The sequence below is a fragment of the Lygodium microphyllum genome, chromosome 27, assembly GCF_053477565.2.
Source record: "Lygodium microphyllum isolate KBCC chromosome 27, Lygodium_microphyllum_v1.1.10, whole genome shotgun sequence".
Taxonomy (NCBI): Eukaryota; Viridiplantae; Streptophyta; class Polypodiopsida; order Schizaeales; family Lygodiaceae; genus Lygodium; species Lygodium microphyllum.
In genome coordinates, this window is record NC_141161.1 from 129,575,753 (window position 1) to 129,586,074 (window position 10,322).

Consider the following 10,322-nt stretch of genomic DNA (forward strand, 5'->3'; position numbering starts at 1 on the left):
GTCCGGGACTTGAGGAAGGATCGCCCTAACTCTCACCCGGTAAAACGCCCCATCCCGACGGGTTCCCGCAGAGGGATTGCCATGCCCAGCTTGGATGTCGGCTCGTAGGAGGAGTCCATTCCCGCAGGTTACCTTAAGACCCCATTGCTACAGGTAACCAATTCTGGTAAAGCCAACCGTTTGGTGATATCGCAAGAATACAGCTCAGTGACACATGTGTTTCATGTCTTCGGGGTATCATCATCATTTCCCAAGGGATCGGAATTTATGAGCTATGTAGTTCTCGCAGGTATCGCGGTATAGCTTCACCAAGGAATGCAACGACTGAAACATGTCCAGCCACTACACCCCTCGAGTGCGGTTTCGAGGCCACCTAGTTGGGTAACCTCTTCCCACTTGCCTCCCCTCCAAGGAGGATCACGACAGCTTCCTCATCGGTGCCGTCGAGGCCTAGAATCTCTCGACTCTCTCGAATGAGGTTGCCAAGAGTACGGTCCCGAAGGTTCGTAAATGCGTCACACTGGAGCATTATGTGACAAAGTGAAGATCCAGCCTCTGGCTGATTGCAGCAAGGGCATTGTTGTGATCTTCTTGGGTGAATCTTGTCCCGAAGGACCAATCCTCCAATGCGTGCCAAGAGTAGATAGCGTTCTGCTCCATGTTTCACCCCTCTCCTGAGATTACTTCGGAATAAGTACCCCGTGGAACCTATGAACTTGTGTTTTAGATACGGCTTGAGGGACGCGCAGTCGTGTTATTTGTCCCATTTGGCCCACACGTGTGAGCGCACCGCGTTCAGCGGCACATCAGGCACGTATCGTTTCTTCCAATGTCGTGTTCGCATTTTCCACGTCCACTTACCTCTCGCGCCTTTTGGGGCTGGATTCCGAGTCATCTCTCGCGCCCAGGTCTTGAGGTGTGGGTACTTGGCAAGAGCTCGGGTTCTTTGGCCTCCGCAGTATGCGGCTACAGGGGGAATGTGTAACTCATGGTGCAAAGTAGCGCCCCCCACCGTCGTCGAATTGCTACTCTTTCCCACAATCCATCGCATTCCAGTTGCCACCATCCTCTCCAGCGAGCGCAACTTTCCCTGGTTTTGGGCCCCCATAAGCTCCGCCCCGTAAGTTAATACGGGATATACACAAGATTTGAAGAAGGACAGACGGGTCCAAATTGGCACAGATCGTGAGGTGAGGAAGTGTTGGTGGGCATATAATGCCCTCCTTCCCGATCCCAACCTCTCTTTCGTGATCTTTTCAATGGAGAGATGTTCATCCAGAGTCACGCCGAGATATTTGTATTCAGCACAGTGCTCAACATCCTCTCCGCCAATATGGAATTGTCTTGCCTTAAAGGCTGTCCTCTCCGCATCGCTACCAAAAAACATGGTAACTTTGCACTTGCTAATTCCGAATCTCATTTCCCACTTCTTCGCCCATTCGACAATCCTATCTAAACTCCTCTGCAAGTCTTCCGGGTTGTTCGCTAAGAGAATCACGTCGTCTGCGAATAGCAGAGCTTGTAGTTTCTCCTTCAACCCAGGGATATTGCAACCTAGGTTGTCACCTTCCCGTATGATGTCGTTAATGAAGATGTTGAATAGGGTGGGTGACATGGGACACCCTTGTCTCACGCCCCTCTCTATGGGGATGGGTTCGGATAACGAATCTCCCACCCTCACCCGAACTGTGGACCGGTGATATAGCGCTTTGATAAATCTCAAAGTTTTGCCCTCCACACCTGCCGCTTGTAGTTTCATGAATAGTGCTTCATGAGGTACTGTATCGTATGCTTTCTGAAAATCAATGTACGCTGCATAGGTTGGCTTACCCACGTTATGGCGGCGTGGAATCCCTTCATCCAGTGTCACGATTTGGTCAATGCATTCCTCCATTGGCCTAAATCCTACTTGTCCTCGGAGGAAGAATTTCCTCTTCTCGAGGTTGTCTGACAAGCGCTGTGCCACAATGGAGGAGAGGACCTTGAGTACCACTGCGATGAGGGAGATACCCCGATAGTTGTCCATTGACGTCGAGTCCCCCTTCTTGGGTATGGGGACAACCGCTGAGGTGTCAATGTGTTTGGGAATCTCTCCCGAGTCGAAGATAGCTCTCAACACGTGGAGAGTTGCTTCCCCCATCTTGGTGCGTGGTACTTGAGGATTATCTTTACGTCCCTTGTCTCTAGCCAATAGTTTGAAGACTTCGGGGGGAATCCCGTCGATTCCCGGGGCCTTGTGTCGCTTGAGTTTTCGACACATGAAGAGGACTTCCTGCCACTCGATGGGGCTCTCCACCTCCCGCATTCGAGGCCATAGTCGCAGGTCGTCGCCCTTATTCTTCCAGAAGTCCGCGTCTTTACTATGTCCTTCTCCTGCCTCAAAAATCTTTTGATAGTGTCTAAACTAGAGGTTCCTCAGGACCTCTGGATCCGTTTGCAAGTTCCCCGATGGGTCCTTGATGGGTTGCGACTCAATGCCGCTACTTCTGCACTCGCCCGTCAACTTCTTATGGTGAGTCCAGAATTTCTTGAGGTTTCTTTCTCGTAGAAGCTCCGCACCCTTCTCTATGAACTTGTCAAATGAGTCTTTGGAGCTCTTCCGACACTCTCTAATGGCTCTCGTCTTTAGGTTCCGATACCGGGACCAGGCCCTTCGTCCTTCTTGCGAGTTGGGTATCAACTTCCTGGCCACCCGCCAGGCCTTTTGTCTTTGGTTGATCGCCCTCCTCACCTTCGGGGAGAGGCGGAAACCGCACCTCGGTCGAGGTGGGGGTTTGACGGTCATCACGCCGGATTCTTGCGCGATTGACTTCACCGTGTGCTCAAACTCCTCACACAGGACACGCACGTTGTCGCCCCCCTCTCCTGGGAGATCTCTCAAGATGCTCCACCTGTTATTCGATAAGAATGAGTGGGCCGCTAGCTCCACTCTAGAAGCATCAATGCGCGGAGGTTGTGGACGTTCCTCTTGTACCCTCGTATCCGTCGAGGCTCTCACTGAGCATGAGATAGGCCAGTGATCTGATATGTCCACATTGCGTTCAACCTTCGCGTGTGCTAGCAAAGATGCTGCTTGTTGGTTGACTATGAAGTAGTCAATGTCTGACTTTCCCTTCCCTCTAGGTGAGTGGTAAGTTAGTGCCGAGCCTCGAATCGTGAGGATTGAGAATTCGGGGCACTCCCTCCTTAACCACCTCGTGCAGGCTTTCCGCTTGCAGTTCCAATCACCTCCCACGATGATCGGAAGGCCCTTGCATATAAGTATGTTGAGGGCCACTGCAAGCTTACTGAGTGCGCTTTTCCTTGCCTCCTTGAGTTGTTTCTACGGGATATATATGTTCCCGTGGATCCATGGCTCCTTTCCTGCGGGTAGGAGTTGAATGAATAACATGTTGGGGGAGGTTCGGCTAAGCTCGAAAGCCCGATACTTCGTTGCTGCAAGTGTAACCAGACCTCTCTCTCCAGGTTCTGGCGAACCCAAGGCCTGGAAGGCAGTGTAGCCTGGGAGTCTCATAGGCCAACTTCCTTGAAAGATTCGAGTCTCTTGCAGGCCAATCACTCCCCATGCAAGTCTATGAGCGAGGTAGTCGACCTCACCCCGCTTGCTGCGCAAGCCATTTATGTTGAGAGATACAATCTTGGGTCTCACGTTACGCTTTCGCTCACAAGTCTCGTTGCGTAACGCATGGCGTGAGTGATACGGCACCGACATTCTAATATGCCATCTATTAAACCTGCTTTCCGACTTCAATCTTTCCAATAATGCATTGGCCTCGTTTCGATGTACTAGGATGTCGAAACAATTGCACCCAGACCTGAGGCTCTGGACCCTATCCCACTTCAAAATGTGGTGCCACAAGTCCCCTGAGGCTCGTCTAAGGAGTTGCCCGAAGGGTCGCTCCGACAAGTTCTCAGCACCCCACACGCATAGCTTCTCAATTTCCCCGCTTGCCGTCGCTTGTCTAAGCGAAGTGTTGGTTACCGCTGCTCTTTCTATGTTCGATCCTTCCGAAGCTAACCCTGCTGATGTGGGGTGGCTTGGCTCCACCCTCTCTACGCTAGCGGTGACATGGTCCCTCGTCGGAGTAGGGACATTCCCTTCTCCCCTCCCGCTTCTTGTGTTGGAGCGAGTGACCACCTCGGCAAATGATGCTAACGCCTGTCTTCTCCCACAATAGAAACTACTCGAATGGGCTGCACGGTGGGATTCGACAACACCATTGACGGGAATGTATTCGGGACCGAGTTGGTTCCCTTGAGAAGTCTCGTCGCTTTGCCCTGCACTCGGAGGGTGTGCGACCTCAATAGGGTGGATCCCACTCTCCTGTCTTGGTGATGCCACCCATGATGAGTAATGTGTGCCTCCGTTCCCGGCACTGGTCGAGCATTGCCCCACTAAAAGAGATACTATCCCCCCATGAGGCCGTGGGAGGATAGGAGCACTAGTAACTCCCCTCGGGCCCTGGCTTAAGCCCGGTGATACACTCACTAGTCCCCCAGGTCCCCGTGCATCACCAAAGGGTCTGACGACCGGCCCGTTCATGTTACCCAGACGCTGCCACGGTACCGGTATAACAGCGCTGGGGGTGGCCCCTAGCGTCGCGGAGCTCCCGAGGCCACCCAGAGGAAGGCCCCATGAAGAGCGTATATCATTATGTGAACAATCCATTTTTGTAAAAAGAAAAAATGAGACCACCCAGATCATGGTCGTTTATCCGGACAGGGAGTCTCTTACAGCCGGTGACCTTGACATACTGAAGGATCAAGTTGAGATGCATGCTCAACGTCCATCTCTTGGGAGATCAGGGCCTGGTGGGAGCGCCAACGCTTCATCCTCCCAGTTTTGCCCCTACTCGTCGAAGACAAACGGTGCTACGCGGGTCCTGCTATCCTGCCTTTGGCCTTCCATCTTCTTGTGGCGTTCCACTCACTTGAGTAACATAGTCTCTTGTAGGAGACCCAACGGCATCGAAGAGGTTAGCCGCCTCAAGGGGTCAATCTTTCCCCTTGGGATCCCCTAGGGGTGCAACGTGAGGATTGAAGTGGTCTTGCCTGCCACATTCCCGCGGGCCTTCCAAATCCGCTGCGTGGTCCCTTCTAGGACCTTCTCGAACTGTCCACATGTTACATTCCTTCCGTATCGATACAAGCCGCACTTCGTTCCCAGTCGCGAGCTGGTTTCGTTGGGAGAGTGAGGGTCCTACAACCACTTAGCGTACCAAGTCTGCTGCACGACTCCTTCACTTGTCGTCACTTGTCTCCCCTTAGGGCCTTTGACTCCTCACGACGAGACGCTTCCGCAGAAGGATCCCAAGTCGTTTGCAGTCCCACTAAGGGGGGGATTTTGGGGGGGGCTTGGAGACAGCCACCCTGCGGGTCTACCTGCACTTTGCTCCCTTTTCCCCAGGGGAGCGGGGGCACTTTTTGTAACGGGCATGAAGGGGCATTGCGCGTGCTCTTATCCTCAGGGTTCATCTCTCGGGACACAACCCTTCCAAGTTTGCATGAAGTGACTCTTCCTTGAGAAGGTGCCCCGCGACACGGCTTCTCTCAGAATCTCGCATTCTGTCTCTTTGCCACGTAAGTGCCTTTGTCAATGAGAGGGTGAGGGTCCTGCATGCTCTTGTGTTACCAAGTTGGCTGCACGACTCCTTCACCTGACGTAACTCATCACTTCTTGGATCCACGGCTTTCGTGACGGGAAGCCCCCGCGAGGACTTCCCAAGTCCCTACGGCCTATCTTTGAAGTGCTTTTTGGCGTAAGTGCGCAAGCTCCGCCCCATGTCTCCGGCTTAAACTTCCTTAAGTTCCCAACAGTCTATTCGACTTGTTGGAAAACTTGGAGTTAGCCTAAGTTTCCCTTGGAGAAGGAAAAAACCCTGCTTATTTTCCAATTTTTGGGTAGGATACTTCGAGAAAAACATAATCCACCTCTTTGCAGCAAGGGCATACAAGACCCGGTGTATATTCCTTGCAATAAGGCAAGCGTGGGCATCAAACATGTCACCGCCGCACTACCTTACTTCTTGAAAAGATGAAGTCTGCCACTCGTCATAATTCAAACCCACCTTGCGCAAAGTGCAAGTTGAGACCAAGTTCAAAGGAGGGCACGAGCTCATGGCTCACCGGACTCTTTTGCGCAGCAAGGGTTTCCCCTCGCGCGATTGGCATTAGGACGTGAGATCTAGGCTCCACGATACCGCCTGCTTTCTCGCTCGCCTCAAAAGAGACCGGATGGAGTCGCACTCGATTCTTCAAACTCATTCCTTGTCTCCTTTCGGAGTGTCTCGGGTAATTCCCCTTGGCGGTCATGCTGGCATTACACCATAAAGAGGGTAAGACACGCACGCAACACACATTACATTCCTCTGCGGCAAGTGCACACGGGTACCAGACACATCACCGTATACTCCTTGCGATTGAGCAGGTGTGGGCATCAAACATGTCACCACACGCGCTACTCAATTTCTTGAAGGGGTGCAATATGGCCTAGCCGTATCTTGAACCCACCTCGTGAGATCACGAGTTGAGACCAAACGAAGAAGGAACTAAAGCTTCATGGCTCACCTTTCACTTTCATGCGGCGAGAGTAAACTCCCGCGCGAGTCGCACTAGGGCATGAGACCTTGGCTACACGACACCACATGCTTCCTCGCACGCCTCAAAAGTGACTGGATGGAGTCGCTTCTTATCATTCCAACCAGCTTGTTCCTTTCGGAGTGTCTCGATACGATGGTCCTTTAGTTTGGGCTTATGAGGCCCGTAAGCCGGGTGGCCATGGCAAGGCAGACCACCTCGCACCCGGGCTTTGAGCACTCTAATTTTTTCAAAGTAACATCGCCGAATCCGCGTCCCAGCCAATTAAGTCCAGGAGCGCGTCTCCGACAGAAAGGGTGGGGCGATCAGTGCACACCAAAGGAGGCGGACCGCACGCCCCGCCCCGAGATCCAACTACGAGCTTTTTAACTGCAACAACTTAAATATACGCTATTGGAGCTGGAATTACCGCGGCTGCTGGCACCAGACTTGCCCTCTTATGGATCCTCGTTAAGGGATTTAGATTGTACTCATTCCAATTACCAAACTTATAAAAGCCCAGTATTGTTATTTATTGTCACTACCTCCCCGTGTCGGGATTGGGTAATTTGCGCGCCTGCTGCCTTCCTTGGATGTGGTAGCCGTTTCTCAGGCTCCCTCTCCGGAATCAAACCCTAATTCTCCGTCACCCGTCACCACCATGGTAGGCCTCTATCCTACCATGGAAAGTTGATAGGGCAGAAATTTGAATGAAGCATCGCCGGCGCTAAGGCCGTGCGATTCGGGAAGTTATCATGATTCACCGCATTACCGGGCAAGCCCGCATCGGCCTTTTATCTAATAAATGCGTCCCTTCCAGAAGTCGGGAGTTGGTGCACGTATTAGCTCTAGAATTACTACGGTTATCCGAGTAGCAAGGTACCATCAAAGAAACTATAAGTGATTTAATGAGCCATTCGCAGTTTCACAGTACAAGAGAGTTTATACTTACACATGCATGGCTTAATCTTTGAGACAAGCATATGACTACTGGCAGGATCAACCAGGTAGCTATCTTTCGTCACACGAGTAGCACCGCTGCTGCGCGTTCTGACTCCACATCAAGTGTGGCTGCGGGGCAAAAAGGCACGACCTCATCACCAATGTGTTGTTCTTGATGTAAAGAGAAAGAGGGGAGGAGCACGAAGGCTCGAGAGTTTACGGGGAGAAAAAGAAAATGACAAATGGGGATGGGACGAGGGCATGCTTTCCTTTCCCACTGTGGACAAAGCCGCACACGAGCACGTGCATCGGCCATCGCCACCACCACGCACGAGGCGTGCTCAACGTTGTCTTGTCTGCCACATTCCGAGCTTGTGTCGAGTCGAAAGACGATGGAGACGCTCATGCATTCCACCGTTTCGCGTCAACAAGAGCCCATCATGAGGTACACTCAACCCCACTGGGAACAAGCCCCGCCGACGAAGAAGCACCTCGATCACATCGTTCCATCGGTTTCGGTCCATCCGTATCGATACAAGCCGCACAATATTCACGACGAGAATCGCCGTTAGCATTGAGAACCATGGAGCTCGAACACGATCTCGCCAAAAACGAGACACGTGTTCAAGGCACCGCACTTCGCTCCTCACCGCCTAGTGGGCACATGTTGACCGCCACGACGCGATGTCCTCGCAAGGATCACCACAAGTCGCTTGAGCCTAACCGTTCGGCGGGGGGTACATGGCATTTGCTCACAAGACACTCCTCGCGGACAAGACGGATGCGGGGACCATACGCCTCACCTCACCCTCCCTTGGATCTCCAAGGAGTGTTTCGATGGAGCAAGCACCACTACCCTCATAGGTGTTGTAACGCACAATGCGTGCGTAGCATGCAATTCCCAACTTTGCGTTCGTCACCCACGGTTCTCACCGTGATCCCCCGCGGTCTTTCCCACCTTTAGCTTACAAGAAGGCACTTTGCTTTGAAAGAAAGTAGATTGCAAGAAGACTTTGCGATTGCAAGAAATAGCATTCGTGTTATGTTGGCGCAAGGCCCGGGTGGAGGGGGAACACCCAGGCAATGCGAGAAGAAAATGTTGGTTACAATGGTTTGTGCGCTTATCCCCCCTCATACACACCCCCCCCATGAGGAAGCTCAATGTCCTCATTGAGCGGGAGTGGGACTGTTGACTCAAAATCCGGGGGTCTTAATCCACTCCTAGTGAGTAGATCAGTGTCTAAACCCGCTAAATGCCTTATCCACTGACTCAATACAGATGTGAGATAAGGTCTTTGTTTATTTTGGAACAGAAAAAACAGACATTCCCTAGACCTAAGTTGCCTTGCCCACTGACTCGATTACAAATGTGGAGCTAAGGACTTTTTGAAGTAGGTTGAGTTTGATGTTCACTCCTGTGGTAATGGTGGATGATAGAGATCTGGATTCTCTCGCTCGTTGTAGAATTGAAGTAGTAGATCTCGAGCATGTTCGATGACTAGTGGTTCTGCCACCCAAGAGGCTTCTTTCATTGGTCGATTCTTCCACTTGATGTGAAATTCCGGGTGTTTGCCGATGAAGCGCGTCTCCAGAATAATCTCTGGCTCGAAAGGAAGCTGGGCGAGTTGTGCTGGAAGAGGTCGTTGTCGCCCAAATCGGGTATCTGCATGAAACCGCCGTAGTAGTTGAACATGAAAGGCATCATGGATAAGGACATTCGGCGGTAGCTGGATCTTATAAGTGACATCATTGAGCCTGGTGATGACTTTGTATGGCCCGTAGTACCTGTTGTTGAACTTGGGGGTGAGGTTCTTGGGCAAGTCAATGTTCTTAGAGCTGACCAACACCAAATCTCCAGGGAAGAACTCCACATGCTTCTTCCTTTTTGCATTGTATCTTTTGGCGATGAGTATCTTGTTGTTGCGTAGGCTTTCCTGGGCCACCAACATTCGTTGTTTCCACTTCAGTAGGAACTCTTCGGCATCTGGATCTTCGACATACTGCTTACCTGCTGCCAAGGCCAGAGGGGTGATGACTTCTTTGCCTGTTGCTATCTCGAAGGGGGTGAAACCTGTAGAACTATGCAGGGTCGCATTGTAATGAAACTCCAGGATGTCAAGGTATTGAGCCCAATCCTTTTGATCAGCTCGGACATAGCTGCGGATGTAATCTTCGATGCCTTGGTTGAGTCTTTCGGTTTGTCCATCTGTCTGCGGATGAAAAGCCGACGAGAAGCGGAGCTGAGTATCCATTAACTTGAAAAGCTCCCGCCACATGTTGCTGAGAAATCGGGGATCTCGATCAGACACAATGGCTAGAGGCAGCCCATGATACTTGAAGATCCTTGAAAAGAATAATTTTGCCACTTTCTGAGCAGTGATTGGCGGCTCGGTGGCAATGAAGTGAGCTTGTTTGGAGAGGTAGTCCACCACCACAAAGATGGCCGTGCAGCCATGCGACTTGGGCAATTCGGTGATGAAATCCATACTTACCACATCCCAGGGGCGGGATGGAATCGGCATCTGTTGTAGCTCTCCTGCGGGCTTCATCCTCTGTGCCTTCACCATTTGACATGTCGGGCAGGTGCGTACATATTCGGTGACGTCCTCCCGCATCTTCGGCCAATAGAAAAATCTTTTCAGGCGATCAAAAGTCCTTATCTGACCCGAGTGCCCCCCAATGGGACTATCATGGCACTCCCATAGGATTTGATTCCTGAGTTCATCATTTTTGGGTACATACATGGCTCCTTGGTAGTAGATGATACCATTTCTGACTTCATACATTCCCCATGGAGTGGATCC

At 51.7% G+C, this 10,322-nt stretch overlaps 1 pseudogene; it reads right to left on the minus strand.

Annotated features, from left to right (window-relative positions):
- Positions 1 to 6,715: 6,715 nt before the first annotated feature.
- On the minus strand, positions 6,716 to 7,583 carry LOC148012907 (18S ribosomal RNA; annotated as a pseudogene; the record flags this gene model as incomplete).
- Between the last annotated feature and the right edge of the window lie 2,739 nt (positions 7,584 to 10,322).